The 9,646-nt window shown below is 35.1% G+C and overlaps 1 pseudogene; it reads right to left on the reverse strand.

The window, feature by feature from the left end:
- Nucleotides 1-1,530: 1,530 nt before the first annotated feature.
- On the reverse strand, nucleotides 1,531-3,000 carry LOC149414709 (uncharacterized; annotated as a pseudogene).
- Nucleotides 3,001-9,646: the final 6,646 nt, after the last annotated feature.

Here is a 9,646-nt window from a genome sequence, read left to right on the forward strand (position 1 = left end):
TTGTTCCAAACTCATTAGTAATTGCTACTTTAAATATATCAACAAATCGAATCGTGTCTGGTTAATCATAATAGCGTTAAAACTTTTTGGAGATTTATCAAACAAAAGAAAAAAAATAACAGTACTGTATAATTTTAAGGGTAATTATGTACCACTAGTGACATCTATGAAAGCTAAATTATATTATTTATGAAAGGTTCTCGCCTCTGCTAATTGCTTGATTAAATTCTGTCAGCAAAGACGATCTCTGTTTTGCGGCCTGTTGGATTTGAATGTGTCAACAGTCTTTTGTCAGGTTATAAAAAGGTGGTCTTTGCTTAAAAACGCGCTCTTATACGAAAACAATCAAAGGTTTCACCTCTCCGAAATAACTACGGGAACTAGTATAGGTCTCGCAAGTTAAGTTGGCTTCATCACAGTACTCACACAGATGCAAAACTTACATACAGCGTGTTTCGATTTAAGATTGAAAAAAAAAACAATTGATGATTATTTCACAATTGAGAACTCTAAGCCAAAGCGTGTTGAAGTCGGTCACATAAAACTTATTTTGTTTTACGACATCGTTATTGAAATATTGAAGTTTATCATTTTTTTTTCTAAACTAATGTGATAATTTTCAGGATTGAATTCAAATGGGTAGGTATTCTTAAAAAAGACAATGGTATTGCTAACAATTCTTAGTCATTTATGTAAGAATGTTGTACATAACAAACTTCCATCGATAATGACCCTAATTCACGGAAATTACGGCAATTGGAATTTATACCTAATTGTTTTTCGGGGAATAATTATTATTCTGACCAGAAATATTTATTTTACAAAGCATGTTTAATGTTAATTTGATATATTTCCTAGAAGTATAATTAACCCACATTTCCAAAATTTTATCGTTTCCTAGAATATTTATTTATCTATTTTAACGAAGGGATGGTTTCTTTATGTCTTTGAAAGAATCGCAAAGATGTGATTTTTTTTACAGGGTCATTTCGGAAAACATCAATAATTGCATTCAGAGTGAATGAGTGGTTTCTTCAGTGAGATCATAAGTAGGAGATTCTTTCCATACCATTTTTTAGAGAACATTTATAATTGTATAATTAGAATGTACACATTCATAAACCAATATATTTATGACATATGAGTTCCCAATGTTTATATGACTAGATATTTAATTTTGAATAAAGTACTATAATTTTTAGAATTTCTTAAGTAGTAGATTTTACACATTTATAAACCAAGTATATGACAAATGATTTTTTTTCAAGCTCGTTTTGGAGAACATTAATTTGTTAGTTGTTTCTTTATTTATTTTGTTTTGCGCCCAGAGGGCTTTTATATAAATAATAAAGGCAGTACATATTAACATGATAAAATACTTTAACATGAGAAAAAAATAGTATAAATAAAGTTATGATGGAGATAAAAAGTATATAAATGAAATGAAAATATAAGCAACAAAATTTTTAAGAACAGTGAGATAATATCAATAATTTACGATAAAAACTATCCCACTGGACCTTTAGCACATTAGTCAGAATCATCTAAAAGTTCACCTATACCACTTATTTCCCCACTGATTGAAGATCCCAAAGATGATCCAACGGAGGTATCTTCATCTGATTCCCCAAGATGTATTGTGAATTCATCAGTGTAAGTATCGATCTTGGGTTTTAATTTTTCGTATTTATCCTCTTGTTCCTTGACCTTTCTAAAAATGTCTTTGAATGTCTAGGCATTAATTGTGACAACTTCTTCCCCAAGTAAAGTCTGGACGGAATCCATCGTAAAAGTAACATTCCTGGCAGCTACGCGTCCTTTTATTATTCCCCAACAGAGTTCGATTGGGTTCAGCTCCGGGTGGTATGGTGGCAGACGCAATACTGAGTGACCATGCTTTTCCAGCAATTGGTCCAGAATGTATTTCTTGACTCGTATCTTGTGGAGCTTAATAATATCATACAATATTGGTATTGTGTTTTTAATCGGATACGGTATTCCATGCTTTTCCAACCAGGTCAGCATAACTCCTTTTCTTGAACTTGATGTCGGGATCCTTTCGCATTCTTCATTGTGGTATGACGCATTGTCTATAACAAGCACAGATTTTGGTTCCAGATTTGGCAAAACCTTTTCCGTGATCCATTTTCTGTAATTGGCAGAATTCATAGCACCATGGTAGTCGCCAGTCCTCTGATCAGATTTAAATGTTAACAGTGCGTTGGGTACAAAACCATTTTCACTGCATGCATGAAGTATTATTAGACGTTTGCCTTTAGACACAGGAACTTTAGCTCCTTTATTGGAGTTGTCAGTCCACGCACGCGGTGTTGTATGTGTACTATGAATGTATGTTTCATCAGAATACACAATTGGACGTCCGTCATTCCTATATTCTTCTAATTTAGTGAGATATGTGGTACGTTTAAGTCGGATATCATTTTTTTCAATAAGCAACTTTCGGTTTGTTTCTGTTTTTCTCCATCGAAACCCCAAATTGTGAACAACTTTCCTTAACGTAGTTATACACCCTGCGTAGTCGATGTCCCCTTTCAGAACTCTATGAATCTTTTTCATCGTTGGCAAAGACTTATGAACTAAATGAAAATCATACACACATCTTCTAATAACTTCCTTATCGAAATCATCTACATCTGATTTGGTTGATAGTCTGCGTCGTTTCTTCCCTGGTGTGCTGAAGGTTGGTCGTTGAGTTGACGATGATGACGGTTGTGTTTCTGCTTCCTTTGCCACTCCAGTTACGATACGTCGAATACTAGTCTGCGATACTCCAGTTGCCTTAGACGTCAAATCATATAAGTCAGTCATGCTTAAAAATTGACCACCGTTTTTTATATTATGCATAAAATAATTAAACACGCGGAATAAAATTTCACGACTTTGTCCATTCAGTGATTTGCCACGTCCCGTTTTGTAACAGGACTCCATGATGTCGTAATAAATATTCACTTGCACACTTTAAAAACACTCTGTAAATCTACTAATTCGAATTTAAAATGATGAAAACTATTTATTATTTCAAATTCAAAAATTGGTAATTATTTCACTTGCGATATGTAGGTGCACGTATGTTTAAATCAAATTACGAACTGAATGAATAGGACACCCCGTAAGTATACCCCGTAACGGTATTGTTAAAACTTGCCTCTCTTCTAACTAGTTACAATAAGTGAGCGTAAGCAAGACAGAGAGCCTTATCGCGTTAGTGGGCGGCGCTTGACGTTCACACAGATAGACCAATACATCAATTCTAAGCATTTTTATTGCTTCCTTCTTTCGTTGCGTTACCTATACCTGTACCCAGAGTAGTTATTAAAAAGTGCTCAGTCATACCTGTGAAAGTGGATGTTTATTGTCAAATAAAAAGTGATTCAGTTTAACTCTCAAGAATCTGAGTTATTATTCTAAGGACTCCAATTTATAACATGGTCCTAGCGATCCGGATATTGTAATCCAAGCGAGATTACAGAAATTTAAACAAAAACCAAGCGGCCAAAAATATTGAAGAGATCCTTGAGAGATCAAGCTGGAAGTAGCTGGAAGTCTGAGAACCTGGAAACACGCCATCGCATCAGACAGATAAGTCCAATCCTTCCAAATCCAACTCCTATCACATCTAGAATCCCCAAAATATCTTTATTATTTTATTCAAATAATAATATTAGAAATAATTTGTTACAAGATATTCCGATTTACTGTTTGTCAACATCATAAAAATTGCAAGTCATAACTTAATTTTGGATGAAATTTCACAATAACAATATTACCTACGTGTTTTATGTGCAGATTTATCGAAAATAGTAAACATTGTAAGGATTTTGACATCATTTCTTTCAAATTGGAGTATTAATATGCGAATAATTTACCAGTTTTAGTTTAATTATTGTAGTGATCATTTAATTATCAGAAATTTATTGTCGCGATTCATAATACGATGGAGAAATTGAAAGGATTAGTGAACAAACGCGGAGTTTTAAGGGGAAAATTAACCAGATTCAATGATGCATTGAATACTCTTTCAGCTCACGAAATAAAACTAAGATATGACAGAATTAAATCTATAATTGATGAATTTGAAGTTATTCAGGATGAAATTGAGGAAATCTCAGATGTAAATGAAAGCGAAAATGCTTCTCAGAGAGAATCATTTAAAAATCAATATTATTCATTAATGGCAACGGCCAAAGGTGCATTAGAATCCGTAGAACAATCGAGGGTAGAAATAAAATTACCTGACCTAAAGTTACAAGAATTCCACGGAGATCAGAAAAATTGGAACACCTTTGTAGAAACTTTTAAGACTGGTTCACAATAATAATTCGATAAATAATGTACAGAAATTTTATTATTTGCAATCTTGCTTAAAGGGAGAAGCAATTAAAATCATTTCGAATTTAGAAATCTCTGATTCTGGATATCAAGGAGCATGGGAACTATTACATGAGAGATATTCTAATTTAAGGGCAACTGTACATAAGCATATTCAATTCATATTCCAAATGAAGGAAATGAAGCAGGAAGATGCAGTCGCATTGCGGCGATTGATAGATGGAACTAACGTTAACTTAAAGGCTTTACACAACTTAGGAGTTCAAGTAAATCAATTAGATGCTTTAATTATTTACATAATTTCAAACAAATTAGACGTGATTACTAGAAAACATTGGGAACAAAGCCCAATTGAAGGGAAGTTGCCAACACTGAAAGAGTTCTTGAAATGTTTAGCTTTACGAGCTCAAACTTTAGAACTTATGCAAACTACGGACAAAAAACCGCACAGCCAAATTAAATCACATTTAGGGATTAATAATAGGTAGGGGTACGTAAATTTCGTTTTTACGAAATAGATGCGATAAAAGCGAAATCTGCATTTTATTTGCGATAAAAGCGAAATTTGAAAATTAAATACTTTCGCACCTTTTTATACGTTACGTGCTTTCAAATGTTGATCAGACGCGCTAACAATTATTACAACTCTGTTCAAAACAGACAGAGACGGCTATTTTATCAACCGAAAATTCTATCGATCACAGCATGATGTTGAAGACAGCAGCTCAAAAGAGCTTGGATAAATTGTTGGTACACATGGGGGGCCGAATCCAACAAATGAGTGCTACAAGCACATTGGCAGATTATTTTGTCCATCGGAAGCAGCAAATGTGCCCTCTTCTTCTGTCAATTCAAATTCCATAGTGGAAAGCTTCGCAAAAATTCCGTTTTTTAAAAGTGTACCACAAGAAGAACTAATTGACGGGTACTCTCATTTTCACAGACAATTACTTCGATTGGTCGGCCAAGAAGCTCCTGTGGATGTAATGCAAGTTTTAGTTACATCAAAATCTTGCTACCCTGGATTTGCAAAAGCAGCTATTCAATGTCTCAATTGCCCTGTCAATAGTGTTGATGCCGAGAGGTACTTTAGTATCTACAACATTGTCGTTACTGATCGCAGGCAAACAATGAAAGATGAAAATGTAGAAATTACAACAATGCTAGCCTTTAATTGAGTTTTTAACACTGTATTTTTTTTGCGAAATAAATGCGAAATTTTCTATTTTGAGTTTTTTTAAATGCGAAATCACGATTTTTTATTTGCGAAATTTACGTACCCCTAATAATAGGGAATCAACTGTGTTATTATCTGTAAAAAAGGGAAAATGCACATTCTGCGGAGAGGATCATCCAATCTTTTACTGCAAAAAATTTCTAAAATTAAAAATATCGGAAAGGATAGAAGCCTTGAAAAAGAGCCGAGCATGCTTCAAATGTTTGAAGCCGGGTCATCTTGCACAGGATTGCAGGATCACCTTTAAATGCAAACGATGTGACAGTAATGATCACAATACGTTGCTTCATAAAGAGGGATTCCGTGTAGAATCTCCAAATTTAAGAACTGAGGCAGAAGATGTCTCAGTTAACAATCATTCTGCTGTAGGTAAGGCAGAAAATTTAGTATTGTTGTCTACGGCGATAGTAGGTATCGTGGGTAGCGACAATAATTTATATAAGGCAAGAGTACTAATAGACTCTGGAGCACAATCCAATTTTATGAGAGAGGATTTTGCAAAAAAATTAAATTTAAAATTTAATCACATAAATAAGCCGGTATCGGGCCTATACAATAATGTTACACACATAAGGAAAAGTGTGTCGGTAGACTTTAATTCTTTAAGAACCAACTATAAAAATACAATATCTTGTCTGATATTACAGGAAATAACGACAAGTCTGCCGCAAACATCAATACCAAGAAACCAGATTAAGTTGCCTCATGGATTAGAATTGGCAGACCCGAATTTCAACATCGCAGCGCCTATCGACATCTTGTTGGGGGCTGAAGGTTTTTGGGACATCCTGACCAATGATAGAATGAAGTTGGATACCGGTCCCACACTTCAACGAACACAACTAGGATGGATCGTCTCAGGACCGACCAACGTATATCCCAACCAAAGGCCAGTATCACAATTCTGTAGCTTATCCATAAATAAACTAAGCAATCAAATTGAAAAATTTTGGAATCTTGAAGAAGTCAACCCCATGAAATATCAAAATCATGAGGAGAAAGCTTGCGAGGCTAATTTCATAGCTACTCATGCAAGAGAAGAAGACGGTAGATTTACAGTAACTTTACCACGCCGTCCTTGTATTGATCAATTAGGAAACTCATTGACAACAGCGGAGAAAAGATTCCAAAACTTAGAAAGAAAATTATCTTCAAATATAGAATTAAAATCGCAATATGTACAATTTATGCGAGAATACCAGGAACTAGGTCACATGGAGGTATGTGATAAACTAGAAGGAGATCATAACTCCTATTTTTTACCATATCACGCCGTCATTAAGGAATCGAGCTCCACCACGAAGGTGAGGGTTGTTTTTGACGGATCAGCCAAAACTTCCAAAGGAATTTCCCTGAATGACGCCTTGATGGTAGGACCTGTCATTCAAAATGATTTATATACCCAATTGTTACTTTTCAGAAAATACCAATATGTCATGACAGCTGACATCGAGAAGATGTATCGGCAGATAAACGTGAGTGCAGCTGACCGCAACTTGCATAAAATAGTCTGGCGCGAATCACCGGAAGATGAGATTCAGCATTACAAGCTGAAAACTGTAACGTACGGGTTAAGTCCTTCCTCTTTCCTAGCTACAAGATGCCTACAACAAGTTGGTATGGATAACCAAATTACTTTTCCTAAAGCTAGTCAAGTCATAAAAAACAATTTTTACATGGATGACCTATTGACCGGAGACGATAATTTGGAATCCTGTAGAAATTTAAAAGGTCAATTAATTGACATATTGCTGTCTGCAGGCATGAGGTTAAGAAAATGGAGATCTAATATCTTGGATTTGTCATCCGAGTCGGGCCAAGCTGAAATTGCCGGACAGAACAATTGTGAAAAAATTCTATCTGACAAACCCAAGAATGAAAAAATTCTGGGCTTAATCTGGAATAATCAGTTATTTTTAAGAGATTATTTTTCTTATGTTATAACAAAACCATCAAAGCATAGTGAAAATAAACGCCAAATATTGTCAAGCATAGCATCAACATTCGACCCATTGGGGTTACTTGGACCAGTTATTGTTGTGGCGAAATTAATAATGCAAAGGTTATGGCAATCCAAGGCTTCCTGGGATGAAGTATTACCAAATGAAATACTGATGCCATGGAGAAGTTATATAAATGAATTAAACCAATTGAATGAATTGAAGATTGAAAGGAAAATTGTATGCAAGCACGCTAGTAATATTAAATTACATGGATTTTGTGATTCCTCTGAAAAGGCTTATGGAGCCTGCATTTATATCACATCAATGGATCACAATGGCAAGCAACATTCTCATTTAATAACATCCAAATCCAGAGTAGCACCATTAAAATGCATATCATTACCCAAGCTGCAACTATGTAGCGCTGTATTACTAGCAAAACTAATAAAAAATGTCAAACAAGCATTAGGTATGATGGAAGTAGATACATATTATTGGAGTGATTCCACAATAGCGTTATGTTGGATAAAAGGTCAACCAGCACGTTGGAACACATTCGTAGCGAATCGAGTCGCTGAAATTCAAGAATTTAGTAACCCAGAACAATGGCGTCATGTGCCATCTTCTGACAATGCAGCAGATATATTATCAAGAGGAGCTACTGCTGATCAACTAGTGAATTCCTCAATATGGTGGCATGGGCCAGAGTGGTTGACTAGAGAAAACAACACTTGGCCGCTATCGAAAATATCTTGTTCAAACCCTCCGGAAATTAAAGGAAAAAATGTTTTAATTGTAACTAATCCGGAAGAATGGGACATCTTTAAGAAATTCTCTTCTTTAACTAAACTAAAACGTGTAACTGCTTATGTATTAAGATTTATAAATAATTGTGATAAGTTAAAGACCAAAATATCAGGAAATTTAAACGTTGAAGAACTTGAATTAGCTTTGAAATATTTAATTGTTTCATCACAAAAATACAGTTTTCAGGCAGAACGAGAAGCCTTAATAAAAAATGGAAGTGTAAATAAAAATAGTTCTTTAAAGGCTCTCAACCCGTTTTTACATGACCAATTAATACGAGTCGGTGGGAGATTGTCCACAGCAACACATTTAACTTTTCAACAAAAGCATCCTATTATTTCACCTGCAAGGCATAAGTTGACAGAATTAATAATACGTCACTATCATTATGCGAATTTACATGCAGGAGCACAAGCGTTACTAGCCGAAATAAGGTTAACATTTTGGCCGATATTCGGTAAAAACACAGTGAAACGAATATTACATAACTGTATATGTAATATGTTTTAGATGCCGCCCCGTCGTAGGCCAGCAAATTATGGGTAATTTACCTATGGACCGAATAACCCCTTGCAGGCCTTTCTCTGTAACCGGTTTGGACTACGCGGGTCCGCTCCAAATCAAAAGTGGAGTTCTGAAGAGAGCTCCTCTAATTAAATCGTATCTATGCATTTTTGTTTGTCTTGTTACTAAGGCTGTCCATTTAGAGCTAGTAACAGATTTATCTAGCGAAACTTTTTTAAATTGTTTGAAACGGTTTATATCTCGCAGAGGTCAACCCAAGAAAATATATTCCGACAATGCTTCTACTTTCAAAGGAGCATGTAATAAACTGGAGGAACTTTATGCCAGTTTGAGAAAAAATGATGTCAAAATTCAGGAGTATTTAGCAAATAGGTCAATAGAATGGCATTTTATCGCTCCACGCGCACCAACGCAAGGAGGTCTGTGGGAGGCCGCAGTCAAATCTGCCAAATATCACTTGTATAGAATTACTAATTGTTCATCTTTAACTTTTGAGCTTTTTTATACTGTACTATGTCAAGTCGAAGCCTGTCTCAACTCCAGACCCTTAACACCACTGTCTAACGATCCTAATGATTTAAATCCTCTGACTCCTAACCATTTCCTTATGGGCACAAATGCATCTGTTATTCCAGAAGAAGATGTCCGAGATGTACCATACAACAGACTAAATCAGTATCAAAAAATGACAGAACTAATTCAATCCTTTTGGTTCAGGTGGAAAAAGGATTATCTGGGAGAGCTTCAACGGAGGAACAAATGGCAAACCAGCAATCAGAGGTCC

This window comes from Hesperophylax consimilis, chromosome 19 (genome assembly GCF_061612785.1).
Source record: "Hesperophylax consimilis isolate HC1 chromosome 19, BYU_Hcon_1.0, whole genome shotgun sequence".
Lineage (NCBI taxonomy): Eukaryota > Metazoa > Arthropoda > Insecta > Trichoptera > Limnephilidae > Hesperophylax > Hesperophylax consimilis.